The following is a 12752-nucleotide window of genomic DNA, read 5'->3' as shown; positions in this document are numbered from 1 at the left end:
GGAATGTATAGAGCTGCCTGTTGCTGAACATGTCTAATTGGGATTTTTTTTATGTTATGAGGATAATACCTGAGAGAATCTCCTTTCTTGTCAGTTGTTTTTAATTAGAGCCATGTTATCAGTAGTGTGGTAAAATGTCACCCCATCGTTTAACTTTCCTATCTCACTGTTTCCAAGAAAGGAGTGCTAGCTCAGAGAAAGCTTAATTAACTTACAAAATGTCAGGCTGGTATACTTTCACTCAGATTGCAAGGTTAATTATAAAACTGATTAGGATTATATTCAGCTAACCATCTATATACCCAAATAATGTAACCTTGTTTCTTTTGCTTGCTCACATCTGATTAGGTTCTGATAAGAGGAGAGCACTACCACTTCTAAGGTCAATTAAAATTTAAAAGTTTTGTTGTGTGGGTTGGTTTATACTTCCATACATTTTTTAAATAGCATCCATCAACCAACATGCTAGCATCAAGCCACTCCAACAATTCTTAACTTCTAGATGCTGAGGTAATAATAAATCTTTTACTATAATTCTATATAGTGGATCCTAGTAAAATCTCAGATAGTCTTATGCATACACTGCACTGTGAGATGAGAGGGGATTAAAAAGATAGCTACAGTTTTAAATATGTATCAGGTGGACTGGATGGCTCAAGGAAGTAGTAATGAGCTATAGAGGCTTATATACCTAGGTGACAGGTGTGAATCTGGTCCTAGTTAGAGGTGCCTTGAAAATTGCTATTGTTTGGTGGCCTGTGTGAAATAAGTTGCCGTTTCCAGTGGTCAAATGTCCCAGTCACCAAAAGCCATGTATATTAACTGGCCCCTTTCTTAGCAATCCTAATAGAGAAGCCATGGACTGAGTGGACCATATGGTGTGACTGCACTGTCACCTTTTTTCTAATTTCCACCAATGCACTACCCAAGGTTCAGCTCCATTGATGGCAGCAACAGTGAATATAAACTAACGGCTGGCATTTTAACCATTGTGTTGTCTAACCATGTTCATAACAGGTCTAGATCACATGGAGTTAGATTTTCAAAATATTTGGGGATTACATTTTCAAGTATTCAGTACCCGCAATTGGGACTAGATTTTCAAAAGCGCTTAGAGCACAGCAACTCCCTGCCCTGATTTTTAAAAAGCATACATCTACTAGACTGAACTCTTTTGACAGTCTGGCTGTCGTCTCTCCTCAGCCCCCACAAGTGGGAGCTGAGCTTTTTTGAAAATCTGGCCCATAATATCACAGGCATTCTCAGCAATGTTGCCATGCTAATGGGTTCCTGAGGAGGCAGCCATAATTTAGGGCAGCCCTTGCATTGCCTACTTCATCCAATGGGCTGCATTTGTGTCATGGAGTCATTGGGCGATGCTCTGAAACTACTCCATATGGAGCCAGTCAGGACTCTGGGGTAGCATGCCTCCTCTCTCTGAGCATACTGTCACCAGGGCAAGAAGTTTACAGAGCTTCAACCTTCCTGAATCTGACCCCAGAGCATTCAGCATCCCCTTCCACACTGTGCATTTCCTGCAGCGAGTCCACCTGAGAGGGGCTCCTGGGAAGCCAAAGGGCCCTGCACCCCAACTCTGTAGTCAGCAGTGATTCTCAGCCAGCGTAAAACATAAGGTTTATTAGTCAACAGGAACACTGCGTAATACGGAACTTGTTAGCACAGAAATCAATGACTTTTAGACAAGTCCATCTTGGGGGACCCCGGGCCAGACGCCCTGGACTCCCCCATCTCAGTCCCAAAAAACACAGTCTCCCAGCTTCCAGCGACCCCACCTCCGACCTGCCTGTTGGCCCTCCTCCTGGCTTTTGTCTTGCTTCATCCGAAGAAGTGGGCTGTAGTCCACGAAAGCTTATGCTCTAATAAATTTGTTAGTCTCTAAGGTGCCACAAGTACTCCTGTTCTTCTTTTTCCCAGGGAAAGAGTCACCTGGTCACATCCCCCTCTTGGGTCTCAGGTTATAAAGGGCATTGGCATTGCCTACATGTAGAGCTGGGGAGCCTCACCTGCCTGAGGGCCTCAGCAAAAGTCACACACCCAATTCCCATCACCTAAGCGTTGGTGCAAGACACAAGGAAACTGAGGTACACATAGTATAGGACAGTAAGACTCACATGCAACATAACAAAGTGAATAAAATCCCACTTTGTCACAACTTTCCCCTGGAACAGCCCAGAAAAGAGGATGCAAAGATTGTCTCAAAATGGCCAGGGGTCTTTCTCCCACAGAGCTGCAGGTTCTGTAAGAAGTGCAGCACAGAATGTCAGCTTTTAGCAGAGCACTGCTGCTGACCACATTATAGCCATTCTGTGCACAAGTAGAGGGCTTCAGTCTGTGGTAATTAGCGTTTTTTATTGTGGTGTGTGGAGCTTTTAAGATCTGTTGTGACTGTGGCTACTGCAACCTAAATACCTACAACATTCTGGAGGCAGGATTCAAAGAGACTGGTTACCCGGAAGCAGCTGAATTTGAAGACTGAACCAATAAGAATAATAATAAATGATACGTGAGGCTAGCTGTAGCTTGAAAGCAAGGACACCTCTCCCTGTGCTAATGGTTCATTTTGCTATTGTTCTTATCTAACTAAAGTCATCATTGTAGTTAACTGAAAAGGGCATGATTAGTTACTGGAGACATGACATTCATGAGCACTAAATTACTAAGAGAAGAAAATTGAAACATGGAGGGAAATGCTTTAGCAGACTATAATTAACTTTCTCAGTAAGTGGAAGATTAAGATCTTGTAAAAACAAGTTTTTTTTTCCACAAAAAACTGAACCCAACAAAAATATTTCCACTCTTATTTTTTTTTTAATTTTCAGTTCATCAGCTGTCTGTCTTCATTTAAAGAAAAAAATATTGCCCTGCAGCTTTTGCAAGAAAGGGCCCTGATTCTCCTGTCACTCATGCAGATTCAATGGAGCCTCATTGAAGTCGATAAAGTTCTGCCTGGGTGCAAGGGTTTGCCCCTTGCATGTGGTTACATGTGGTTTGTGTCCAAAAAGAACATGAAAGTGAGACTGATAATAAACAAAAGTTATACTGACAAATGACTTTCTTTGCTCAAGATAAGAGAAAGGCAAAAATTAAATAAGCAGCATGTGGTCCACACAATTTTGGACCTGTAGAATAAAGGATTTTAAAAAACAGTATTTTAAAAAAATAATAAATGTGGGTTTTTTTTCTGTTTTAATACTTTAAGGTGTTATTAGTAACATGGAGAAGAAAGGTTTGTTTACAACATATGATGTGAAAATTTCTCTTTTGAGTTGAAAGTTTCTCTTCACAAATATGTCAACTTAAAACCAATAGAATAACATACAAGGTATTTCAAAAGCCTGATCCATGCATAGCTAAATATTCGATCACCATAGGGGAGTGAGGATTAAGAACTAGTAGTTTCCTTCCCCAGAGGGATCACAAACTGTATTGCCTATGCTCTCCTCCCACTGACATCTGGATTGAAGACTTCCTTCATCTCCCTTAAGTTTAATAGCCTTTCAGCATCTGACCCAGGGAATGCGAGAAACGGAGGTGAAGCAAGATGTGTGCTCTTAATACAAAGAAAATGGGAAAGGGTAGAATTTATGGGTTATAACAGGGGTAGGCAACTTATGGCATGCGTGCCAAAGGCGGCACGTGAGCTGATTTTCAGTGGCACTCATACTGCCCGGGTCCTGGCCACCGGTCCAGGGGGCTCTGCATTTTAATTTAATTTTAAATGAAGCTTCTTAAACATTTTAAAAACCTTATTTACTTTACATACAACAATAATTTAGTTATATATTATAGACTTATAGAAAGAGACCTTCTAAAAACGTTAAAATGTATTACTGGCACGCAAAACCTTAAATTAGAGTGAATAAAGGAAGACTCGGCACACCACTTCTGAAAGGTTGCTGACCCCTAGGTTATAACAATTTTAGTTTTAAAAGAGCAAGCAGATATTTCTCATAAGAAACATGCTTCTTCCTCAAAGTCTATCCATATGAAAGGGTCACGCTCAAGTTAAAAAAAATATTTTTAAAAAACCCTCTGAGTCCGATCCAGCAGACACATCTATTATTACTAACGTTGTTGTTTTTAACAGGAGTGATTCAACTGAAGTCAGTGGGACCAGACCTGGTAGTAAGCACTACGGCCGTATTATATATTTGCAGATTCAGGTGCAAACATCTTTAACTATGATAGTAACAAGAGCTTAGATTGTTAAAACTGGGGGGAAGGGGAAGTTCAAATACTTTTTGCCACTTATACTCATTGTTTAGGTTTTCCACGATAATGGACTAGTGAGCTTCCCTTTTGTTCTAGTCAGTTTCTGTTTCTGGTTTTCCTGCACTAGTGCAATGTTGAAAAGTTTGGATGGTAAACATAACAGAGGAATGTGTGTTTCTTTAAAAGAATGGAATTGAACAGTCATAGAAACAATTTTGCTGGACTGAAGTTTTGTAAATAGCTGGATCCCTTTCCCTGCAAGCAGTCATGCATTGCTTAGCTCTTGTTCAAGTGAGTAGTCCTATTGAAGTAAAAGGGACTACTTACATGAGTAGCCACTCATATGCACGAGTGTTTGTGATATTGAGACGTTGGAGTTTTTTAAATAAAACTCAAAATCTGAGCCAAATTAGAGTTGATCATGTCCCTTTAAAAAAAACACAGCAATATTAGACTATTTTCCGGTCTTCCAATGCATTATAATCTTAAATATTTTGTTCTATCTGTTATTAAATTTAAGATTCTTGGGACAGGAACCATGTCTTCCCATATTTTTTTCATCAAGAAGCACGCCAACAACACTGGTCAGTAAGTTCTTCTGCTAATAATTTTTAAATTCCTGTAAATGAGAACTGAGGAATGTGCGGCTTTGCCCGGTAGTTAGGTACTGAGGTTTGTTTGTTTCCACAAGACAGCAAAAGCATTAGTCACAGGTATAGATGTTATGCTATGATAAACAAGGGTTTTAATTCTAGCTCACTGAGCCGATTCAGTGGACTTTGAAACACAAGAAATGTCAGGTGCTTTCTGCAGAGTCCATTAATATTGTCTGTAGAAGCTTACTTTACTACATCTCCACAAACGTCTTAATCATGCTGTTGCTAGACAGATGTGAGCAGTGGCAATTTCCAAAGAAATTTAGAAATAAAGTGTGTTTAGAAATAAAAGGAGAATTATTCTTTGTTACTTATGGCAGCTCGTTGTTACCATAAACACCAAAAGATTTTGATGCTCTCTTTGTTTACAGAAATAGCATGATTTTGTGGCCACTAAAATATGAGCAATTAGGTACTATCCCAGGTAAATGAAGTCATTGAGTGCAAAAAGTGAGGTCATAGGGCTCAATCTTAAATACCTGCTACCCAATGCTTTAAAAGAATTATATATGATGGTACCTAACAGACTTTTCAAATGTTAACAAATAAGGTAGTCACAGTTGAATTTACATTGTTCACAGCCGGTATCTCTTCTTTCCTGTACATAGCTGCTTAAAGTTACGGGGTCTAAATGATCTAGTAGTCCTTTTTCATCACTAATATTTAGATTTATTAAAAATAAGATTTTAAGTCAATTCCTGATGTTTAACAGTCTACTGACTTCTGTATGGGATAAGGATCTGCTCACCAATGGCAAAGTCTCTCCTCTAATTTGGTGTGTTATTTACATGTATATAAACATATCTTCTGTAGCTCTTTACATCATTGGAAGCACTGTACAAATATTAACAGATACATGAAATATCATGGGTTATTATTATTCCACACTTTACATATAACAAAATTGTGGCACACAGGGAGGCAAAATGACTTGCCAAAGGGTACACAGCAAGTTAGTGCAAAGCTGGGATTGAACTCCAGAGTTTCTGGCGCCCATTTGTGTGTTCAGCCTATATTGCCTTCCTACCACTTTGTCTAAAATTACTGTAAATTCTTGACCAAAATAACATTTACAATAAATGACTTTGTGGACACTTTGGACAGAGTAATCGGTTGTTTTGTTGATTCAATAGTTGTGTTTAGTGACGTAATAAGTGATAGCGTGGGAAGAGTTTCACTTTATCCTGTTGTGAAAACATGTGATTAGCAAGTAGGTGCTTGGCAGTTTCAGTCAGTGAAAACCAGAAGAAACTTTGTCCTCTGATACTAGACTGTCAATAGCAGTATCGGTATAAGTGTGTTGTCTTTACCAAACCTCTTCAGTTTTACAACAATGGAGGTATGTGTTTCCGAAGTACGTTTTTAGAGCTCTTCAATATCAAGGGCTTAACTCACATTACTTTACTATTGAAATTCATTAAGGAAGACTGTGGGATACTCCACATTAAGGCAGTTCATTAAGGCTATATTTTTAGCTTGTTAAGCAAAAATCACATGAAATCTAACAGCTCTACTAGTGTTGGGAATCAGATACTAATTTTAAAACAATAAGAATTTAGTGCTTCTGAAAAATAACAGATTGACAGCTGCAGAGAACAGTTCTCTATCCACACAACAGTTACTGCAGCAGTTCCAGCTCCCCGAAGCATCCCTGTCTTGGAGGGACCATTACCGTTCAAAGTATTTCTAGACTGCATAGCCCCATAGGATCCATGCACTAAAAAGCATACAAAGATACAGAAGTTACATTTCCAGGCCCATTTACTCCTTGGCTTGTCTGCAAGGACCAACAACTAGTGGTGACATGGACACCTGTTCACTAGGAACTAGATTGAGGTCACAGACTCATTTCACACAAGCCATTGAATAACATAGCATAACATCTTTCAGTCATTACCAACCCTTAGACTGATTTGAACCAGCCAGTTAGGATGAAAGGCTCTGTGAACATTTACTAATACTATTGGCCATCCAGTACCATAGAACATTATTCTTTTAGTGTGATGGGACTTCTATTAAAGTAGAATTTCTGTAGTTCATCCACTGAACTGGCATTAGTTAAATGTGCTAGTCCCTCCACATGTGTGCACTAAAAATATAATAGAGTGAGACAGATTTTGTCAAAGTTGTATCTACCAAATATTTCTGTTTAGAGTCCTAGATATACTCAGAATAGGTGAACGTGCTCCCACTGGGTACTGTGGTGCCCTGGAAAGATCCCCTCTGTATTCCTGCCTAGAACTTTGGAACAACAGAAGTAGAGAATGGTCCACAAAGAATCCCTTACAGTGTTATGTAAAAGCCTAGTGGAAGAGGAGGACTCTGAGTAAATTTCAAGCAGATACCCATCCAATTCACCTGTTTGTGCTTAAATACTGAATCTTAGTGCATTAACCCAAAGACTCCCGTTTACTTGGCCTGTATTAGATGTGCATGTCGGAGGAAGTTGTGCCCTTTGGGATTGTTTAGAATTGCACTCCTTCACCTTGGTTAAGCCTAGTTGCTGGAGAAGGAGTTGTGCCAGGGCCTGCTGTTGAGCTGGGAGTTTATTCTGCTTCTCACAGGACACCACTGGAAGATGCAGCATTGTACTCCTTGGGAATTGGTAGTGCTTAGTGACCTTTTCCTTCAGCACTTGCATTATCTTCAACATAAGTTTGTTTTCCTGTTGTCAACCCCTAATGACTCAGACTGAGAGCTTTTTCCCCTGGGTATCGTCACAAAAAGGAAAGCAGTTCTTTTATTTAGATGTAGCAATTGTGTATATGTAAAAGAGTGGTAAAAGCTGCAAGCGGGGCCCGTCAGTGGAAGCTCCACGGGGTATGTGTTTTGATTCTGACACAGTGCGATGTTTATCCACTGTTGTGAATTGGCGCCAATGACATCTTTGTGCTGGTTCTGCCGGTTCACTTTCAGATATCACTAGCCTTCAACGGTACCCATGCAAGGCAACTCTTCTGTTCTACTAAATCAGTGGTTTTCAACCTTTTTTCATTTGTGGCCCCCTAAACAATTTCAAATGGAGGTGCCGGACCCCTTTGGAAATCTTAGATATAGTCTGCAGACCCCCCAGGGATCCACGGACCACAGGTTGAAAACCACTGTACTAAATAATCTTCTAGGTTTTCCCAGTGAACAGGGGACTGGAAGTCATTAATGATATTGTTAGTCTGTCAGCATTTCTATTGTAGATTCCAGTTATAAAAATTGGCTCTTGGTTGTAAATTCACGTTAGATGTTTTTCATGTGCTAAGAATATATGTATTTCCCTAACTAATCCATGTGCTTGTGTTCAAGGGATGCTCCCTTTTACCTTAAATTCTGCCATAAATTCAGATCCCACTGCTCCCAAAACAGAGTCCTTCAGTTGAGCAAAGGGAAATGCTCAACTAGTTATTAGCAGTATCAGGACTGAGAGTCACAGTTCTTCCGTTCTGATTTCATTCAGCGTGGGCCTTATTATCTCTTAGTAGGATAACAAATCCGAGGATAAATTCTGCCATTGGATTTGTGGTGTATCCCACATCTGTAAGATAAATGCAAGCTGCAGTTAAATATTAAAATATAAAAATCCCTATCGGTAACTTCAAACAGTCAGTGAAGTAATAAATCCAGGAGAGTTTCCATAGCATCATCTGTAGCTGACTTAAAAAAAAAAAAAGCTTTTCCACTTTTAGGGAAGTGGAGCAGCAGAACAGCTCTCCATCTCTTTACACCATCCAAAAGGAAAGCAATCTCTGTCGGAAGGTACAAGCTCAGACTGGATGCTGTAAAGACAGCGCCTTCACAGAGCTGGGTCTAGACCACAACATTCAGATCCATTGCTAAAGTCTGGGGCATTCGGTTCTGGGGATTTTAGTTTGGATCCATCTCAGGTTCTTAAGTAAAAGACAAATCACAAATCTGCTCCCTCACAGCATCTAGGACAGCCAGGGATTCATAACACCTCTGAAGGTGTTATGAATCCCTGGCTGTCCTAGATGCTGTGTCTGTACCTTGAAGATTCTAACTGCCAGCTCACTCTGGACTAGTACTGTAAGCGGTGGCATAAACTGCCTGTTATTCTTTTGCCCAGGGTTGGCTGGTGTTTTCTTCCCCCCTTTTGCAGGAGGAGATCTGGGTCATGCTGAAATGCTTCTACCCTGACGCCAGAGCTTCAGGTTCATTATTCTAACCCCACCTCCCTTCATCTGATTGGACAGGGAGCTTTTCCAGTTACCTTTACCGTCTAAAAGTAGCTAGGGGAACTGCAGAAACTGGAAGAGTTTAATCTGCGGCTGAGAGTAAGGAAAGAGTTCCTTCTAGACTGCCTGGGTCTGTGTAAAGGAATAATAGCAAGCCTCTGCTACGTGCTGGCACTGCAAGGGACACAGCATTCTCTGCAATAGTTAGTGAAAAAGACAAGCTCGTTCACGGGAAGCACAAAGGGAGACTGGTCAAGTAGTGGGATGCAGGTAATTATGGTTGTTTGCAGCCAGGGCTCCGGGCTGTTGTGTTTTTGCAATCATTGTTGACAAAGCTGGATGCTGATTTGATGAATGCTCATGCTGATGAGCTATATAAATTACACTGATTGGTTCTAATTGCTGTAAATGTGTGTGCACTTCTGGAGGTAACTAACTTGCCTTTGTGACGGTGAACGGAAAGCTACAGAGCTAGAGGAATTTAGTGATGCTGGAGGGAGGTGGGAGAAAGACCATCGATGTAATGAAACAATGTAAAGTTCAATGATCCTGCATAATGTTTGGGAAATTTTGGAATGTTTGGAAAAATGGATGTTTTAAGCCAACCTGTTGAGTGTGAATTATAAGCACAGTCCCCATCCCCTATTGTAAACAGCTATACCTGAAATAAAAAAAGAGGGTGGGGGGAGGGATGGTGTTTGTTTCCTGGGCATTGCCTTTTGATCAGTTTTGCAGTATTAAACGAGTAAGTGCACTATCAGAAAATGTAATATTGTCTGTTAACAGAGGAGGTTTTAGAAAAAGGACATTATATATTGAGATAATATTTTTTTATAAGTGAAAAGAATCCTTTTATAGTTCAGAATGTGCTGGAATTATACTACTATAACATATTGGACAAGCAGCAATGTGGTTTTATTTATATGCTCCTTTCAGTAGCTGATTTGAACCTTTATTATTATTTTAAGGTCTTGATCTACACAATTATTTCCTGTGAAAATCACGGGGGCAATAATGGCCTTGAAATTTCTGTCCCTGTTGTGCAGAAGCCCATTAACAAGATGCTTATCTCAGAAATAACTCTCTATAGCAGCATTTTATGCCAGTATTGCAGGGATTGAGCAGAGCTGTGTGGAAACAACAACAAAAAAATTTTCTTCACCAGGTATTGCAGAAAACAATTCATAATAGAGCTGCAGGTTATTTTGTCCTTTACAATTTTTTTCACACACTGGTAATTTTTTAAAAAAGAAACTACACAGAATTTCAAAATGTTGTGCATGTTGATGTGAAACTTAATGTCAAAACAAAATATTGAAATTCAAACTTTAAAAATGTCTTGGTACATATTTTTTTTAAAAGAGACCCATTTTGAGTGAAAGTGGGTTTTTTTTCTCCCACTTAGAAGTGGTCTTGTTTTCAAGTGACATGACACACAAGATTGCACAGGTCTTTCATAAAACTGATCATATTTACAAAAATTGAGGGCAAAATGCAAAACCTATAGACTCAAGACTCTTGTTACGAATATTTTGCATACTGAGGCTGTCATTTTGCATTAGTTGGTGTTTAGGTACAAGTCATAACATGCAGAGGGCCAGATCCTGATATCTTTCTCATGCTGAATAACACTTTAAATCCACCAGTGGCCTCACTAAGTAAGGGTATCAGAATCTGGCCCACAATAGGCAAAATTATAGGCTGCCTGATACCTCCCATTAGAAGACTCTGTCTTCATTTGCTTACAACTTTGCCAAATGTTAACCGTTTAGGCTGACGTTTTCCATGTCTTGTGTCTGCCTCAGGCTGATTATTATTATTATTATTTATTTTTTAAACTTCAGCCAAAACAGCTCAATAGTTTCAGAATAGAAGCCAGGGGAAAATATTTTGTTTTGCCTGTGTTTAAAAAATTCTGATAACTTTTTATTTGAACAGCTCTAGTGATCCCATGCCTTGGAATAGAAAGTTTAAATTCCCCAGGGAGTGGCCTTTATGGCAGGGGTGTGCTTTTTGCTGTCCTTTGTAAAAATCTGCCCAAATTGGCCAAACTATAAGTCTTTGGAAAATTGCAGTTTGCATGTACGCAGAGACTTCTTTAATTTTTAGCAGCTAAAATCTCTGAAGAGTCCATCCTCAGTGAGCATGCTCAGTAGCTTTAAAAGTGACCTGCAAAGGAAAAAACCTGGGTTAGGAATATCATTACTGTCAAGTCTAATCATCCCTCAGACATTTTAAACAGCCTTAATAAAAAACGGTTTTTGATTTATGTGACTAAGTTTCACTTCTTTAGTATTTTGATGTGATCATTTCATTGTTTCTCCAATTAGCCATAGGGTCTTCCAAGGGAGACAAGACCCACATTTCTAATTTAAGGCCCTGGAGATGGGGGAAGAACTGCTGTTAACATAATGAAAACATTTCAGGCCTTTAAAATAATAGACATAACCCCTTTTCCCCCTATTTGTAAGCAGTGCCTTTATAAACTTTTCAATAATGTTTGAATTTGTTCACCAGTAGCGTTTAGCTGGATCCTCAGCTGGTAAAAATCAGCTTTTGAAATTAATGGAATCATGCCAGTTTACAGCCGTGTAAGATCTGAACCTTTAACGGCAAGGCAAAAATACTGATTCCAATGCCTAGAGTTGATTATAGTAGCAGGGAACCATACAATTAAGGACACCTACGTTCCCTGTCTGCTGACCTTCTTCAGTTCATCAGTATTCTTTGCTCATTGTTCATCACCATTTATGCAGTAGAATCAGTAGAAATGTAAAACTTTCTTGAAAATAGGGATACATTAGTTTCAATAGTATGTGGAAAATGAATTGCTTTGGATATTTCTTCTCCATTTCCTCCTGGCTGATTTAGGGCCTGATCCAAAGCCTCTCAAAGTCCATTGAACGACGGCCATTGACTTCAGTGGGCTTTTGGATCTTTTAAAAATCTTTTAAATGCAAATTACCCTCCAATGGGGAATAAAATAATAAAAGACTTGGAGGAATGGAACGAATATCAAATTTCTTGTCTCTGGAAGGTAGATACAGTAAAGATTAATGTCCTCCCAAAAGTACTATTTTTTGCTTCAGTGCATTCCTGTTTGTATCTGTGACATGACATTAAACATTGCAGGATGTGCTATTAAAATTCATATGGAACATAAAGTTCTAAAGTTTTCTATAAGACTACAAAGTGGGGTAGACTAGCTTTCCCTAATTTCGCATATTATTATTTCATTATATTCTGAATCACAACTAAAAAATGTGACCAATTGCAGGTTAGCAGTAGATCATGAACATGACTGAGGTCTAGTTATAGCTATTTGTACAACTGTTGGGTTAAAAAGAAATGTAAGTTACCAAAAATAAAAAGTCACCCATTCACCTAGGCCATTTTAGCTGCTTTGGACAAATTTTCTAAATTCCTGTCACCAAAGTCCTCTCTTTTAGCTACTTGCATTAACAATCAGAAATTTCTCTCTTGGAAATATTAGAGTGACTACTCATTGTAGTAAAAGCTGAGAGTGAAATTACTCAATTCTGACAGCTGTTCCTGGGTCCTGATTTGAAATCATACCAGGAGATATGTAATAAGGTAAACAATACACAAATCCTTTATTTCCAACAGTAGTTACACAAATATAACAAAGAAAGAAAATCCTGATTGTAAAAACAAGTAG

At 39.1% G+C, this 12752-nt stretch overlaps 1 protein-coding gene across 3 annotated transcripts in view; it reads left to right on the top strand.

Annotated features, from left to right (window-relative positions):
- The first annotated feature begins 9145 nt into the window (after positions 1-9145).
- Positions 9146-12752, top strand: part of SHROOM1 (shroom family member 1) — a 72567-nt gene continuing 68960 nt past the window's right edge. For all 3 annotated transcript variants that reach the window (XM_034779174.1, XM_034779175.1, XM_034779173.1), the window contains exon 1: positions 9146-9343. The gene's annotated coding sequence lies outside the window, so the exon portion shown is untranslated. The remainder of the gene's footprint in view (positions 9344-12752) is intronic.

Source organism: Trachemys scripta, chromosome 8 (assembly GCF_013100865.1).
Source record: "Trachemys scripta elegans isolate TJP31775 chromosome 8, CAS_Tse_1.0, whole genome shotgun sequence".
NCBI lineage: Eukaryota > Metazoa > Chordata > Testudines > Emydidae > Trachemys > Trachemys scripta.
The sequence above is the reverse complement of the archived record's forward strand: the minus strand, read 5'-3'. Positions and strand labels throughout refer to the sequence as shown.